Source organism: Odocoileus virginianus, chromosome 33 (genome assembly GCF_023699985.2).
Source record: "Odocoileus virginianus isolate 20LAN1187 ecotype Illinois chromosome 33, Ovbor_1.2, whole genome shotgun sequence".
NCBI classification, from domain to species: Eukaryota; Metazoa; Chordata; class Mammalia; order Artiodactyla; family Cervidae; genus Odocoileus; species Odocoileus virginianus.
The window spans coordinates 29347764-29364225 of NC_069706.1; the positions used below are offsets into that span (position 1 = coordinate 29347764).

The 16462-nt window shown below is 40.7% G+C and overlaps 1 protein-coding gene and 1 pseudogene across 6 annotated transcripts in view; both read right to left on the reverse strand.

Moving 5' to 3' along the window:
• The window catches only part of AUTS2 (activator of transcription and developmental regulator AUTS2), a 1185004-nt gene that overhangs the window by 781267 nt on the left and 387275 nt on the right, over positions 1-16462 (reverse strand). The gene's annotated exons all lie outside the window — the stretch shown is intronic.
• On the reverse strand, positions 6718-7444 carry LOC110122324 (large ribosomal subunit protein eL38-like; annotated as a pseudogene).

Here is a 16462-nt window from a genome sequence, read left to right on the forward strand (position 1 = left end):
GCAAGGAGCTGGGCATGTCTGAGTGACTGAACATACACACACAGAGGAAAAGAGAATACACAACCAGTAGAGCACATACCCAGAAGTCATGCTCACATTTCATTAGCAAAACAAGTCATATGGCTTCCCAAAGTTAAAGTGGCCAGAGAAGGCCATGTGACCAGAGAGGAAGACAGAGACAGAAGAGCTGAAATATCTGCAGACAGCCTTAATGACTGCCAAAATACACGGTACTATTCTGAATACAACGGATTATGAAACTTCCAAAATACCAACTGTAAACTGAGATGCAAACTTTTTATCCTATTCCATAAGATTACGAGAAAAAAACCATGATTAGCAGTATGAGGGCAGAAGACAAATTTGACAACTCTGTCTCAAGTATTATTTACTTTCAACTGACCTAAGACCAATGAAGATTGCTTCTTCTTTTAGTTAAAAATATCCTTCATGACAGATGAAATATACTTTGAAAAATAAAGCTTGCAAGTAATACATCTTTGTTACTTACCATCATATACCACTGAACAGGGAAGACAGGTATCTGTTAGTCCCCAGGGAATAATAAAAACAAAGCCATACATTTAAATAGTACTTTACAGTTGAGAAAAAATATTTTGACAGGTCATTTTAGGTAGGCACCTAGACTACAATTTTTTAATATTTTAAAGGTGAGCAAGGTAGATATGCAAATCTCTCAAAACAACAGAAAGGCTTGGAATTAACTCAGTCAAAATACCAACTCAGGTCTCATGAGAGCTGAGCTAGAGGCCAGTTCCTCCATTTACAAATCCTGTGGCTGAGGGCAAAGACTTTAGTACAAGTCTCATTTTCTTCATATGTAAAGCAGATGCAACACCTTGGACCAAGTTACATCATAGGGTTATCAGGAAGATTGAATAAAAAAGTACATCTCTAAACACTTTCAGTATTGTAAAAGAAGACGCAAAAATAAAGGGGCATCATTTTGATTATAGAAGATCCTTATTACTGGTTGCTGCCCATACTAATACATGCATAAAACCACAAAGGGAAAGGCAAGCAGTTCCTTCTTTAAATAAAATCAAAGTTTTGGGATCACCGAGGTTACTATTAAGGTTACTACTAGGTTATTTGCTGCAATTCAGAGAGAAGAATATAGCCCTCTTGTGTGTCAACCAACATTATGTCTAATGTCAGTGTTGTAAGCAAATTATTCATTTGCCACAAATTCAGAACTTTCTACAATACTGTAATAAAACAAATATTTGGCTTTTATCATAGTTTCCTGACATAAAGCATCTAAATGCCCTGTAATTCCTGAGTGACACGAGTGTTAACTGGGTTTGGTTCTGAGACAACTTCTGCAGATGCCCGACCAGCCTCAGGAGGATGGGAGCTGGCTGTCAGAAAGACAAGGCAAGAGTACAGGGCTGGGACTTTTAGCCACACCCATCCCCACCTCCAACTTAGGGAAGAGGAGAATAGCCGGAGATCTTCACACCTACTGTCAGTGATTTAACCCATCACACGCATGTACTAAACCGTCCATAAAATACCCTCAAACAACACGGCTCAAGAAGTCCGGGGTCGGTGCACACACAGGTGCTGGCAGAGTGGCCTACCTGGAGAGGGTATGGCAGCTGCGATCCTCACTTCACTGCTCCCGCCTTGTGCACCCCTGCCCCCGCACCTGTTCCACGCATCTTTTCCACTTGGCTGTTCCTGAGTTGTGTCCTTTATACTAAACTAGTAAGAAAAAACAGCCTAAGACAAATGGCAATGGGTAAAAGAAATAAGTATATAATAAAGTACACCACAGAAGAGTGAAATGTATAATACAAGGTAATTTTTAAATGGATTCGAAAAACAAACAAAAAAGGATTACCTATCAATAACATAACAAAACTAGGGTCTCACCTCAGGTTATACATTAAAATAAATTCCAGATATGAACTGAAGAGTTGGCTACAAGTAATAAAACCATAAAATAAAGGAAAATAGCAGCTAAAATTGATGATATGTGGGAGGAGTATACAGAAAAAAAAACATATGGACATGTACACACTTAAAACAGTCATATAAGTAGTTTGTTCAAAAATAAGAAAGCAAGTAGCAGAAGGAAACATATTTTAAACAAATGAGATGAAGCGTTAACTAGTCAATAAAAGCAGTAGGACAGAACAATTTACAGATGAAATACAAATGATCAATAATACATTGATCCAATGTCCAATCTTTCCAGTAAGAGAAGAAGGGATATGGAAAAAAGTGAGTGATCATTCACTTCAAACATCTATAAAGGTAAAGCACATCTGGTGATATCTGAGGGTAGCAAGCAATCTTATGAATGTGGAAAATATGAATTGATTAAAAAAAACAAAAAATCTTAAGAGGGTTTCCTTGGTGGCTCAGTGGTGAGGAATCTGCCTGCCAATGCAGGAGACACAAGTTCAATCCCTAATCTGGAAAGATCCACCATGCCTCGAAGCTACTAAGCCGGTGAGCCACAACTACTATCAAGCCTGTGCTCCAGATCCCAGGAGCCACAACTACTGAGTCCACGAGCTCTAGAGCCTGTGTTCCACAACGAGAGAAGCCACCACCACGAGAAGCCTGCACCTCACAGCTAGAGATGTACATCACATCACTAGCACATCACAGAGAGTAACCCTCATTCGCTGCGACTAGAGGAAACCCAGCACAGCACCCCGCGCCCCGCTCCCTCAACAAAACACCTTAGGCAACATGCATCAGGTGTCTAAAATAGACTTTTTAAAGACGGATAAATAGTAAACAGCATGAGTTTCAGAGACAAACGGTCCAGATTCGAGTACTAACTTCACCTTACACGCACTTTGCGACCTTGGGCAAACTACACTGTGTTTTACTGCCTCCGCTTTACTCATGTCTAAAATATAGATAATTCATTCTTGCTTTTTGGATTAATGGGCTCCCCAAGTGGTACTAGTGGTAAAGAATCTGCCTGCAATGTAGGAGACCCAGGTTTGGGAAGATCCCCTAGAGAAGGGAGTGGCTACGCACTCCAGTATTCTGGCCTGCAGAATTCCATGGACAGAGGAGCCTAGAGGGTACCGCCCACGGGCTCACAGAGTCGGACACGACCGAGAGACCTTCGCTTCAATTTCACTTCTAGACTGATATGCGAACTGAAATGTGCAATGCAAGGAAAACATGAACTACAGTGAGTGCTACATAATAAATGCTGAATGAAGTTAGCTATCATCATTACATCACCACTATCACTACCACCAAATCCATCCTAACAAATGACCAAAGCACTTTGTTCTGGTGTACAAGAGGAATACATATACACATTGACCCTGAAGGAAAATCTACAAAGAAGTATACCAAAGGGAAGAGTGATCACTATAGAATTACAGACATAACTTCTTCTATAACAGATTCGTAAGTTTTCTACAAAGAGTATGTTACTTCTTGGAAAAACAGCTATCATTCTGAGGAAAAGAAGGGAGAAGCTACCTACTTGAAGTTGTTATATTTATTTTGTAATGATAAATACAATAAAATTAAACAAAACCAAAGTTGTTTCCAACGATTATCTCCTCAGTGTATCTTTCAGGCATCCTGCATTTCTAAGTTCTGTTCCTCACTGAAGAACCCAAGAAAAATATTTAAAGTAATAGTTGTAAAGAGAGCAATTGAAGATAAATATCTAGCCCTCTCAAAAGATAGTAGAGTAGACCCTTGAACAATGTAGGAATTTGGGGCATCGACACAATCCCCACCTTCCCCACCCCTAAGCAGAAAGTCAAAAATCCAGGAGTAAATTTACAATCTGCCATCCTTATCAGCGGTTCTGCATCCGTGGATTTAGCCAACCACAGATCATGCAGTACTGTGGTACCTACTTATTAGAAAATATCTGCGTGTCAGTAGGCCCGCACAATTCCAAACTGTGTTGTTCGAGGGTCATCTGTGCATCACCTCTGCCTGACTGTAATTAGCTAAAATCTAGGGAGGGAAACAAGGATGTCAGAACTCCTATTCTGGGTTCAGAGTACACAGAAAGCATGATGAGAAATCCCTGGTTCTTGTGGAGGCAAAGGTAGCAAAGCTGACTCTCTTTACCTCTTCCCTTTTTTGGAGTGAAACCTCAGAAACAAAAGGGCTGCCCTGGCAGAGGTGAGGTTTCTGTAAGGCATCTCCACAAGACATGAGACAGCATGCTGTTAAAAGCCTCCACCGGATCCCCTCTGCTTCCTCCAGACTCTGCTAACAGGATAAAGTGAGTGACGGGGGCGTAAAGTGAGTGACAGGGGCATAGGATCATTCTATAGAGGTACCACACAAGCAACCTCCTTTAGAACTGGGGGGAGAATTATCAAAGCTCTTGTACCATCTGTCTGTGGAGGGAAGAGGGGAAAAAACACAACAACAACAGCAGCTGGTGCAAGAAGTAGCAAGATGTTGGTCCTGGAAGTGACAAGATGGGAAATGACAGGAAACAGCTTTTCACTCCTCCAACAGCAAAAGAAGCGTGCAGCCTGTGTTCCAGTGTTTGAAAACCTCCAGATGCTGCCCTCGTCTCACATTTCCATATCTTTGTTCAGACAACATCTGAAAGCCTGCCTTTCTTTTTTTCAAGCACTCTCTTTCTTCGGAGGAACATACAAAGCTATCAAACAACAGGGCTTCTCCCCCTCCTCCTCTCTCCTACAGGCAATGTGGGATGAATTTTAAGTGTCACTGTGGAAGAAAAAAAAATCTACATACAGCATCATGTGAGCCTCTGTGAAACTTTTTCCAGTTGTCGATTTCAAGTAATACTTACCATGTGCTCTGGACTCCGTCATTTGGCAGTTAAACTAACATTAGATTTGGAGTAGAACTTCTAAAGAGCTGAGGAATAAAATCTCTGCAATGATCAGAGTTTAGGGGATGGGGAGGCCCGGGCATCTAATGACTACTTGGAAACAGTGGGCGGTACTTCCTGAGCCACGGCACTAAGCAGTACCACATGCATGCATTTCTCTAACTTTAAACTCTGGGCTTATGAAGTCAGAAATGTTCTAAATGATATACACATAGCCCAGTGTCAGAATTTCAAAGGACTGACATACAATGTTAATAAAATGTTCTCATTTAGCGTTATCCCATGTGTTAAAGATACAAAACCAGTTTTCTTAGAACTCTGGAATATGCTCATAAAATATACTAAAATTATATTGGGTAAAATTTAACACCTTACTGGGTGTCACAGATCATGTCTGGGCATCGCAGCACTTCAGGCTCCATCAGCCAACGTGGTCTTGTATGTGATACACAGCTTCAAGTTACCCTCTGTTCTTCGTCAGGTCAGCTCAACCTTTACAACTCGGGTTGGATTCCATCTCCAGTACGTTTCCCAACGGCCCCTCTCTGAGAGAGTGAGTCTTTCCCATGAACTCAAACAGTATTCACTGTCCAGTTTACAAGAAATAAAGTAAAATAAATAGACTGTTCTTTCCATGTGCTGTTTAAACAAAGTCCCAAATTCCTTTTTTATTTTTGTAATGGCTCACTATTGCCTACCACAATCTGTATATATTTTATTCTGGGTTTGACATGCTGTGACCCCAACAGACACACCTGGATCCTTCATCTTCCTGTGTCCTGTTTAGTTCAGTCGCTCAGTCATGTCCAACTCTTTGTGACCCCATGAACCGCAGCACTCCAGGCCTCCCTGTCCATCACCAACTCCCGGAGCCCACCCAAACTCATGTCCATTGAGTCGGTGATGCCATCCAACCATCTCATCCTCTGTCGTCCCCTTCTCCTCCTGCCCTCAATCTTTCCCAGCATCAGGGTCTTTTCAAATGAATCAGTTCTTCACATCAGGTGGCCAAAGTATTGGAGTTTCAGCTTCAACATCAGCCCTTCCAATGAACACCCAGGACTGATCTCCTTTAGGATGGACTGGTTAGATCTCCTCGAAGTCCAAGGGACTCTCAAGAGTCTTCCCCAACACCACAGTTCAAAAGCATCAATTCTTTGGCATTCAGCTTTCTTTATAGTCCAACTCTCACATCCATACATGACTACTGGAAAAACCATAGCCTTGACTAGACAGACCTCTGTTGGTAAAATAACGTCTCTGCTTTTTAATATGCTGTCTAGGTTGGCCATAACATTCCTTCCAAGGAGTAAGCGTCTTTATCTTCCAAACTGCCACTGTATGTTCACACTGCATATTTTAGGACTCTATAGGCTTTATACAAACTACTGTCTGTTTTTGAAACACCCTCATTTTGCCCTGTCAAAGTTCTATTTGCACGTTAAGACAGTGTGCTAATCTGCTGTGTGATAACTTCGGTCATGCATCCAACATAGACTTGTCCCTCTGGACAGTTATATCACCTTGCCTCCAATTACAGTCAACTACACCCAGATGACTCAGTGGTAAAGAATCCATCTACAATGCAGGAGATGCAGGTTCGATCCCTGGGTTGGGAAGTTCCCCTGGAGAAGGAAATGGCAACCCACTCCAGTACTCTTGCCTGGGAAATCCCACGGACAGAGAAGTCTGGTGGGCTATAGTCCATGAGAACACAAAGAATTGGACATGACTTAGTAACTAAACAATATCACCACCACCCTTGTTTGTACCCAGCACTGTCCTTCTCCCTCACACACACACACACACACACACACACACACACTTTTTTAAAAAAATTTTTGTTAAACCATAATACAGTTCAAATCAGCACGTCTGGTTCATTTCCACTCCTTCACTGCCCAACCTGGGGACTAGGACTGCTTCAGCTTCTCTGCTTTCCCTTTGTCTGTGATGACCAAGGTGTAAAGGTATCTGCTGAACTGAACTTTAAATTTCCTGTTATTCTTACTTTCCTTGATCTTGACAGACCTGGCATTGTCTCACCTAGCTACAAGCAGAAAGTCCTCTATTTCTTCAATTTTGAGAGGCTAGGCAAAGAGGCACAGAGAGCACATGGCCAAACCATGAGCAGCAAGAACCAGGGAGAACGGGTGAGCTTTCCTTACCCTCCCTGAAGCTCCTTTAAGGATCAGGGCTGGACCTCAGGGAGCTCAGAGTGCTGATCAAAGTTTTTAAATTGAAGTGACCTTTTATAAATTATAAACCATGTTGCACTAAATTATTATCAAACTGCTTCACTTACCCAAGGGCAAGAAAGAAAAGCAGTCACTCCAGTGATGCTAGGGGATACCAGAGAGGCTGTGTTCTCTCTAAAAACCCAACTTGAATTCCTGCAAGTCAGCATCCCTGAACTGCACATTTGACAAGGAGTCTTATTTAGTAATTGTTTCTTTTCTGCTTTTCTACCAATTCCCAAGTTTCCTTGAGGGGAGTATCTTCCGATCATTCACTCCGTATTACTCCTTGACTTACCGAAGTTAAAACATAAGCAATGGTTAGAGGACAACAATCTATAACTGATGCATTTGGCTGTACCTTTCTCATCTTGACAGTCTGGAGTAACACTTTTTTTTACAGAGGGAACCAGTACTGTTGTGGATAAAAGATTTAGCCAACTGTGATCATTGGTTTGAGAGCCACTCAAAGCCAAACTGAGGTTGACTCCCCAACCTTCATTCCACGCTTCCCCTACTCTGTGGGGGCTTTGCCCTTGAGGACATAACTCCAGCTCCAGGCCTAGTTAAGCCCATCAAAGTCCTTTCATCCTCTCTGCCAGCAACTGTTCTGGAACTCAGGCCTAAGTCAATCCAGACATGCCAACCCAAAGGGACAGCTTTTATGCTCATGCCCCAAATTTGTCCAGAGACAGAGGGAAGATCTTTGACTCTGTCTGGGAGAGAATTCATTTTCCCCTTCAATTTCTCTCAATCTCCCTGGCCCACACCCCCACATTACCGCAATTAGCTAAGTGAGCAAAGCGTGAGGCCCCGACTGCCACTAATAACTATGCACAGATAGCTTAGGGATGCCGCTGATAACTGTGAATGCCAACAGATGAGACAGACAGAAATGAGGTATCTGAGGACAGATATACACTAAGTCACTGAACTAACCTACCTGAGGCCCTCCCCGCTTCTGGACTTTGGTGAGGTGACCCCATAAGTTTCCTTACTGGTTAAGCAAGTTTGAGTTAGGTTTTCTAACACTCATACTTGAAAGCACCGTAACTTACACATTTAATGAAATTCTTTGCAATTTAAAAAAATCCGCTTGATACTCATTTCAACTCTGTGCTTTAATTAAGAGCCATATAACAAAACTTCATTTTCATGTGTGATTATAATTTTTTAATTAGTTGAGTGAACAAAACAAGATAAACATGAAACAGCATCACATGAAGTAGCTCAATGAAAAGATGCAGTCAAACAACCAGTAACTGGCCAGGATCACATTAACATGTCATCACCAAAGCATCACCAACTCAATGGACATAAGATTGAGCAAACTCCTCCAGGAGACAGTGAAGGACCAGGAAGCCTGGTGTGCTGCAGTCTACAAGGTCACAAAGAGTGAGACACGACTCAGTCACTGCACAGCACCACCACCACCACCACGGCATATCCAGCAAACAGGCTGGTTACAAAACTGCTCCTTTAACTGGTGTCTACACTGCACAGTGTGGTGCCTGAATGTTAAACAGTACTTAAAGATAGAAGCAAAACCATGGGTTTGAACTCGCCTGTTCAACAGGAGATGGAACTACTAAAGAGGAATGCACTCTGGATCCTGAAGGCATGCTAGGGTAGGAAAAAATGGGCACAGACCTGAAGATACTGATTCAACTTTCCCTTCTACAATCAACTTTCTCCAAATCATCCTGAGTCCCAAGAGAATAAGCAATAAATCCTGAGACAACATGCCAGTTGCAACATTCAGACAGCAGCTCCCCTGTTAAATTTCAGGAATTCTCCTCTCGCATTTGTGAAATAGAGGAGTTGTATGTGTTCCCTCCTAAGGCTCCTTTCTGCTCTGAAATGCTAGGCCACACAAACAACCAGAGACTTGATTTTCTACGGTGTATGATGAGGACTTCAATCTTAATACTTATCTCAATACTTTCTCATAAATATTTATTAGGTGCCTACTATGTGCAAGGCAAAGGGCCAGGCCCTAAAGAAATGCTGAGATCAAGTATGTTCTTTACCTCCAGAGTATTACAGACCTGGGGGAAGGCTGCTATCAATATAAAAATCTTAGTGAACTAAATTAAAGCCAAACACGTTACAAGGTAACCAAATCATCAAGTCCCAGTTTTCCAGGATAAAAGTAATGAATTAGAATGATAATCTCTAAGTACCAGGTGAATTGTATAACTAGAAGGAACCTGTGCCACAAACCTGAATAAGAAGTTGTAAGTGGGTAATAAAGAGCAGTTTCCAAAAGTCAATTTTAAAAGGCTGTGCTTCTAAGCCTGCCAAAACCTCAGACTCATGATTCTCATCCTAGTTCATCTTTGCTATTTCTACCAACGAAGCATGAGAAACTCCGAAGCTCTTTCTTATCTGCCTTGCTGATCAATTTCATATCCCGTTAACCTTGAAACTTTTTCCAGTTCCCCCTTAACTAATTATTTTTCACTAATCAGGAAGCATGCCATTTATAAGTTCTGAATCTGATGTCTTACGGTATATCTCACACACACGGTAAGCAAAACATACATATGGGACTAAATTTTTAAACTCATCACATGATAATATATGCAAACTTCATACCTTACGCCTTGAAAGTTGCTTTCGGTTAAGTTTCCTCAAACTTTCATGTGACTACCAAGTTTTTCACACACCCTACAAGGACCTGTTCTTGTAACTACTTAAAATTTTTAAAGTTGACATTAGACAAGTTAAATGTCTTTAAAACCACTCTCTGAAAATCCCTCTTTAAGTACAGTTTTACTTTCCCCTTCCCAAAGTAGCTTTTAAATCCAATGAATTTTCACAGCTATTTGGATCTTTTCAATTTAAAGATTAGTAGTGATTTACAGATACGCTGAAATGTGCAGAATGTGAACATTAATTCTATCTGTGATGCTGGGGAAAACTTACTTCAAATGTTCCTATCTATCCCCTCCTCCCCAAACATACACAGAACAGTCACACATCCACTACTTCATTCTACATTTCTATTAAGGTACTCAAAAATACCAGCAGTTTTATTGCCAAAGACACATTAGCTGACTCACTAAATGTGTCAGCTGAAAATTGTGTCTCCCCTCTCTATCTTCTTTTTTTCATGGCTGGGTTTTGAATGTCAGTTTATCTAACCCTTACCTTTACACCTTAATCTGGTCACTACCAGATTTTGACCAGAGTCAAAATCCAGGTGTGTCCTGTTTTTCCCACCCAGCATATTTATGATTCCTCCTACTTTTGAAACATTTATAACTATAGCTTTAATGCAAAGACAAAATTTAAATAAGATAGAGACAAGGACAGACGTTTATGCAATGATCTTAGACAGTTCTATCCAGAGTGAAACAAATGTTCTTAACCGGTGAAATAATAATGAAATTATAAATATTTATAATCATGCCACAGAACCTATATTTTCTAATTGTTCACAAAAGAATCAAGGAAGACAAGGCAAAAATCTTGCTAAAGTTCCAATGAATTGTGTCTACCACATGCCTTGAGTTACTGTCCCACAGTCTTGCTAAAGAAAGAACTGAGGAGGATATCAGGCTTTCTGCAAGGACTGTACTCTTTTCTCAGTGCTTAGCCAACCATCATTTGTTCTGAAATACTGTCCAGGACCCAAAGAAAAGCTTACAGAATTTACTTACACTGTTTTTGTTAAAGTCAAAACACACTGCCTCAAAGATGACGGTGAGTCTATAATCCGTTGGCCTAAAGAGCCCTGACTCTTTTTCTGTTTTGCATATAGGGTTATCGTTACCATCTTTCTAAAGTCCATATATATGTGTTAGTATACTGTAATGGTCTTTATCTTTCTGGCTTACTTCACTCTGTATAATGGGCTCCAGTTTCATCCATCTCATTAGAACTGATTCAAATGAATTCTTTTTAATGGCTGAGTAATATTCCATGGTGTATATGTACCAAGAGACTCAGATGTATAGAACAGACTTGTGGACTCTGGGAGAAGGCGAGGGTGGGATGTTTCAAGAGAACAGCATTGAAACATGTATATTATCTAGGGTGAAACAGATAACCAGCCCAGGTTGGGTACATGAGACAAGTGCTCGGGCCTGGTGCACTGGGAAGACCCAGAGGGATCAGGTGGAGAGGGAGGTGGGAGGGGGGACTGGGATGGGGAATACATGTAAATCCATGGCTAATTCATTTCAATGTATGACAAAAACTACTGTAATGATGTAAAGTAATTAGCCTCCAACTAATAAAAATAAATGGAAAAAAAAAATAATAAAAAAATTAAAAAATAAAAAAAATTAAAAAAATTAAAAAACAAAAAAGAGAGAGCCCTGACTCCATTATCTGCAGGTAGACAGATATTCCCTTACAACCTATTCTTTCACCTTTCATCTTCTATGTCATCTGTCAAATCTCATTCTCCCATATTTAGTTAGAAGCTCATTTTCCTTTATGGAGAGGTCAAATGCAGAATTGGAACTAATGAGTCCTGCAATTTGCATCATATAGCACTACACCACTCACCATTAGAAATAACCAGTATTCTCAGAACAAAACTCAAGAAAGCCTCTGCTTTTTTCTTTTTTAAGGTTTTTGAGATTTGTTACTAGTAGCTTTTTCGAGCCAGCACTGAACAAACCTTCCAGTATATAAAAGCTCAAGTTTAAATCAACCCAGCTTTCTGCTGTCAGGCAGATCATCCTAATGCATTACAGAAGGCTTGGTTGAATTGCAAGCTTCTGTCTAGTTCTCAGGAATCAGAGCCTTGGCCAATGGGCATAGAGTGAGTCATAACCAATTTTTCTGCTGTTGTATTAAAGGAGGCGGGCGAAAGAACAACCCCTTACAATCAGATAACTAGAGACACTGGCCAAGAACTGGTGCCATCTGCTAATATGGGTAGAAATGAAACTAGAGAGAGAAAGGTTGGTGAGTGGGCAAATGGGACTCTCCCAGTCATCTGGTTATATTATCCTTGCTCCAATTTGTGTTCAATAATTTGAGCAAAATATAGAAAAGATATATCTCTCCATTGGAATAAGAATATGATGGGAGAACACAATGTTGAATTACACCTTTCCCCTGCCTCTTTTGAACTGAACTGAACCTGCCTCTTCATTCCAAACAATTCCCACACCACCCTTTGGTTGAAGAAGGCAAACGCCTCATCTCTGAGATGAGAGCCCAGAAAGGTATTTTCTACTGTGCATTAGGATTAGACCTTCCACTGCTGTTCTTTGAATTTTGTGGCTAAATTTATTAATAATTTGTGCAACTGGATACAACTGACATTTTTATCTGTAATAACTTCACTTAGCTCTTTACATTTAAAAACAAGAACAGAGAACAGTATGATTACAGCACAATCTGAAGGCCTAGTAGGTGACAGGATACAAAAATCATTTTTATCCCACCACTGTTTACCTCTTTTGACTAACTCCAGCCATTTCTCTCCTTTGCAAACTATACTCAACTCATTTTATTGTTTGCACTTCTGTCATTGTATTAGACTGATCATATCTCTATGTACAGAGAGTTCTGATTATTAAGCTAATTCTTAAAAAATAACTGTGTTGTAATGCAACTGATATAGTAGGAACAATCTGGGCATGAGTTTTGCATTTGCTTGTGTATGATTTTGTATATAATAAATACAAACAGGTGCTATCAAACAGTATTTGTCTTTCTCTGACATATCTCACTTAGCATAATACCCTGCAAGTTCATCCATGTAGTTGCTAATGACAAAATCTCATGTAAGACGTATCTTACAGAACCCAGGCCTCTTTGCTAAGCCTCACACACTGAGGAGAAGGGACAGTGGAGGTGATTTCTGTCTGAAGTGACCTCTCTCAGATATCTGCATGGCTTACTACTCCCTTACCTCCAGCAAATCTTGGCTTAAAGTTCCCTCAGTGAGGTCCAACCTGACTACCTTATTAAAAAATTAACTATTCTCCAACTATGATAGAGAGGTTTTCCTCTTTCCTTTTTACCTTCCAAAACACTGTAAGATTTATGTACTTAACTCTTTTTCTTCCAATATTCATTAGAATTTAAGCTCAATGACAGCAGATTTTTTCCTACTTGGTTTGGATATCATCACCCCACTATTTAGAACTGCACCTGACACATGGTAGGAGCTCAAGAAATATTCGCTAAAGAAATGAATACACATATGGAGGCACAAGCATGGTTATTTAAACCTTTATAAGAGTCAAATTAATAATTTCAAATCCACAGAACCAAGCACCTTTAAGGAACTTGCTCAAATACATTAAAACTATGGAAAAGTCCTGGGCTCTAACTGAAGGGCAACATCCATTTAGAAGGCTAGAAATAGGTTCCCCTCCTCCCACCTCAGAGAGCTCTCAGAATTATAGGACGTGTTTTTTAAAATATGAATGTGGTCATACTTATAGTTGGAGGTAAACTGGCTCCACACTGTCATCATTTCTACAGAGAAAGAATAACCAAGTCACTCCTCTGCGTTCACAGCACCTGCAACAAAGCCACTTGAAAACAAGAGGTGGAGTTGGACGCATTCAAAAAGAAATTCACAGCTGAGAAGCCAGAGATCATGAAACACACACCAAAGTGTTTCACAGGAAAACCTCTAGAAATGGCAGAATATTAAATTGTATCTGACCTCCAAGTCACTCAAAGTCCACCCAAGTCTGTCGGTCAGTAACAAATCCCAAACGTCAAGCTCATTCTCTTTGCCACTGACTTTACAAAATGGACTTCCGATGACTATTTGTAGGTGTCTATATACAAAAGAACTTAGCAAACAAATAACTTGGTTCTGGGGCATACTAAGTTGGTCAATTTAATTCCACATCTAAACCAACATTTCATACGCAGTTTGTGATCATCAAATAAAAAGATACGTGCACCTTCAAGCTCATGGCAATACTATGTATACTGTTCGATTATAAGATTTAAAAGAACAAGTGACTCATTCTTGATACTAGTACCTCATGTCTCTCCAAACTGATTTCTCATCTGAAAATAGGGATAATTCCAGCTGTGCCTCATGGGTTATTGTAAGGATTAAATGAACTAAAGTTCATTTTCTAGTTTCAGATAATAAGCACCACCTATATTGTTAAATCTCTACCCTATCTAGACGCTTAAGCCACTGGGGAAGCCCTAGAGTTACCGAGGAGTTTAAAGGTCACAGGCCTACCTGCAAACACGCTAATCTAAATGGGCTGCGACAGAGTTTGTTTAAAAGCTCCAGTTTCAGGTTATTTCCGCAGGGAGCCAGACTGGAAAACTCAAGCTTTAGATTCTAATACCCAGATTCAGTAGTCAGGGGTAGGTTAGGAAATATGCAGTTTTTCACAGGTACCTTATAAAAATTCTTACAATCAAGCAGTATAAGAAACTGATCTAATAAACATAACAAAGCATTAAAAGCATTTATCATAGAAACTAGCAAAGTAAGCACTCAATGGCAAAATAGAAAACAATTGTGTGTCTGTTTATAACTATGTATTTTATATACGTGTGTGTACATATATACATATATATATGTGTATATATATATATATATAGGTATATATATATATATAGAGAGAGAGAGAGAGAGAATATGGATTAATCAAGGTGTGTTTGAAACGAATCCACAATCATAAACTATTTAACGTAGTTAATGAGTAACAGGTTTTATCTTTATGACATCTATGCTTCCAACTGCATTTTAACAAATACAGTTGAAAAGTAAGTTAAAAATATATACTAGAATATAAGTTTTTTTAAAAGTTTTTAGAACTTTCTATAATGGAAAAATGTGACCTTAACAAGTCTGGTGTAACTTTTGAGAAGGGAAGGAAGAAGAGTGGGCAGGAGAAAGAAGGGACAGAAAAGAAAATTAAGTCACATAAACATTGGCACTGGGCAGTGAGGAGGGGAGTATGTGAGGAAGGTTCCTTGACTTATATAAAAACAAAAACACTGAAACACTTGTGTTCTCTTGGTCTCCAGACGCGGGTAAGGACTAGCATTTGCTGACTGGCTGTGTGCCAGGTACCCCACAACCATAAACTCAAGTCAGTGCTCCCAGCAGCGTGCAAGGGTGCCCTGACCACACACGACCCACACAGGCCACAACCTGCACAGAACACCACGGGCCTTTTATCTCAGGGTCAGAGGCTCAGCCACTCGGCCCTGGAGGCCAGCTCCTGTGCCGAGAGCGCGGAGCAGAGAACAGGCCGCCTCGGCACAGCCCTCAACGCTGGCGGTCCTCACGTACAGTGTTCCCGCCTCTGGAGACACAGCACCTCTGACAATCTCTACTCAACAGATAAACAGCAGGGCCCTCGCAGGGTCAGAGACAATCGCTGAGGGAACTTATAAACTCCTGAGGAGGGAGCTCTGGGAATGAAGTCTTTATTAAAACGGCCAGTCAGTCCTCAGGGTGAAAGATGATGAAAACTGACTGGTGTTGTAAAGTACCTTCCCCCACAATGAAGTGGACCCCACCTTAGAGACACTCTGGGAAAGACAAGTTGAGTGACTCAGACTGTACACAGGCAGAAATTTTCAGTAGAGTGGTACAGATTCCCAAAACACTCCTGGGTTGGATGTTTTCAGGCATACTTGGGCTGTCATAGATCCTGTTCAGCATGATCATAAAGACTGATGCAAGGACTCACCAACTGGAATGCTATGGGTTAAGAAGAAAAGGCATGTAGAAACTAGCCAGAAAGAACTCAAATGCTCCGGAGGACCCGCAGCAACAATTCCGCTGAGGCAGCAGAGCAGGCCCTCGGCCTCTGTCCGCGGTGGCAGCCAGTCGCCTCGACCCAGAGGGGCCTGGCTGTGGGCGCTGCCGGGCAGAAAACTGAAGAATGATTTGCAGAAGAGCTCTCAAGTCTTAAGTATCCCAGGAAGCAGAGGGCAAACACGAGGTGAAGAGAAACAGGAGGAGGAAGAACCGTTCTGAAAAATGTCCTCCTTAATAGTCTCAGTAGGTATTTAATTTCTATTTTTTCCCTTTTCTGTGAATTCACAAAGGCCAAATCTTCCAGTCAAATTAGAGTGCAGTAAAGCATTAAGTCAGCATTCAACAGGTTTAATTACTGTGTAAATGAAAGAAATTATTATTCATTCATGACATTTATTTCAGATCCAATGCTAGCTGCTTTTATGTAAAGTTGAGGGTGAGGGGAGTAAAACTCAGATGGGGAGAAAAGAACAAGAACTAGGATATATAATTACAGCTGTATTTCTTTGCCAACTATTACTGAGCCTAAACAAAAAAGTGCTTGTTTGCTCTCTTGAGAAAAAGCATGTGATCCATCAGTGGTGGCTCTAAAGAAAGCCTCCCCTCTCCTGACACACGGCCAGGCTTGATAGGTAGACCAATATTTGAAAAGCCAATAACAGG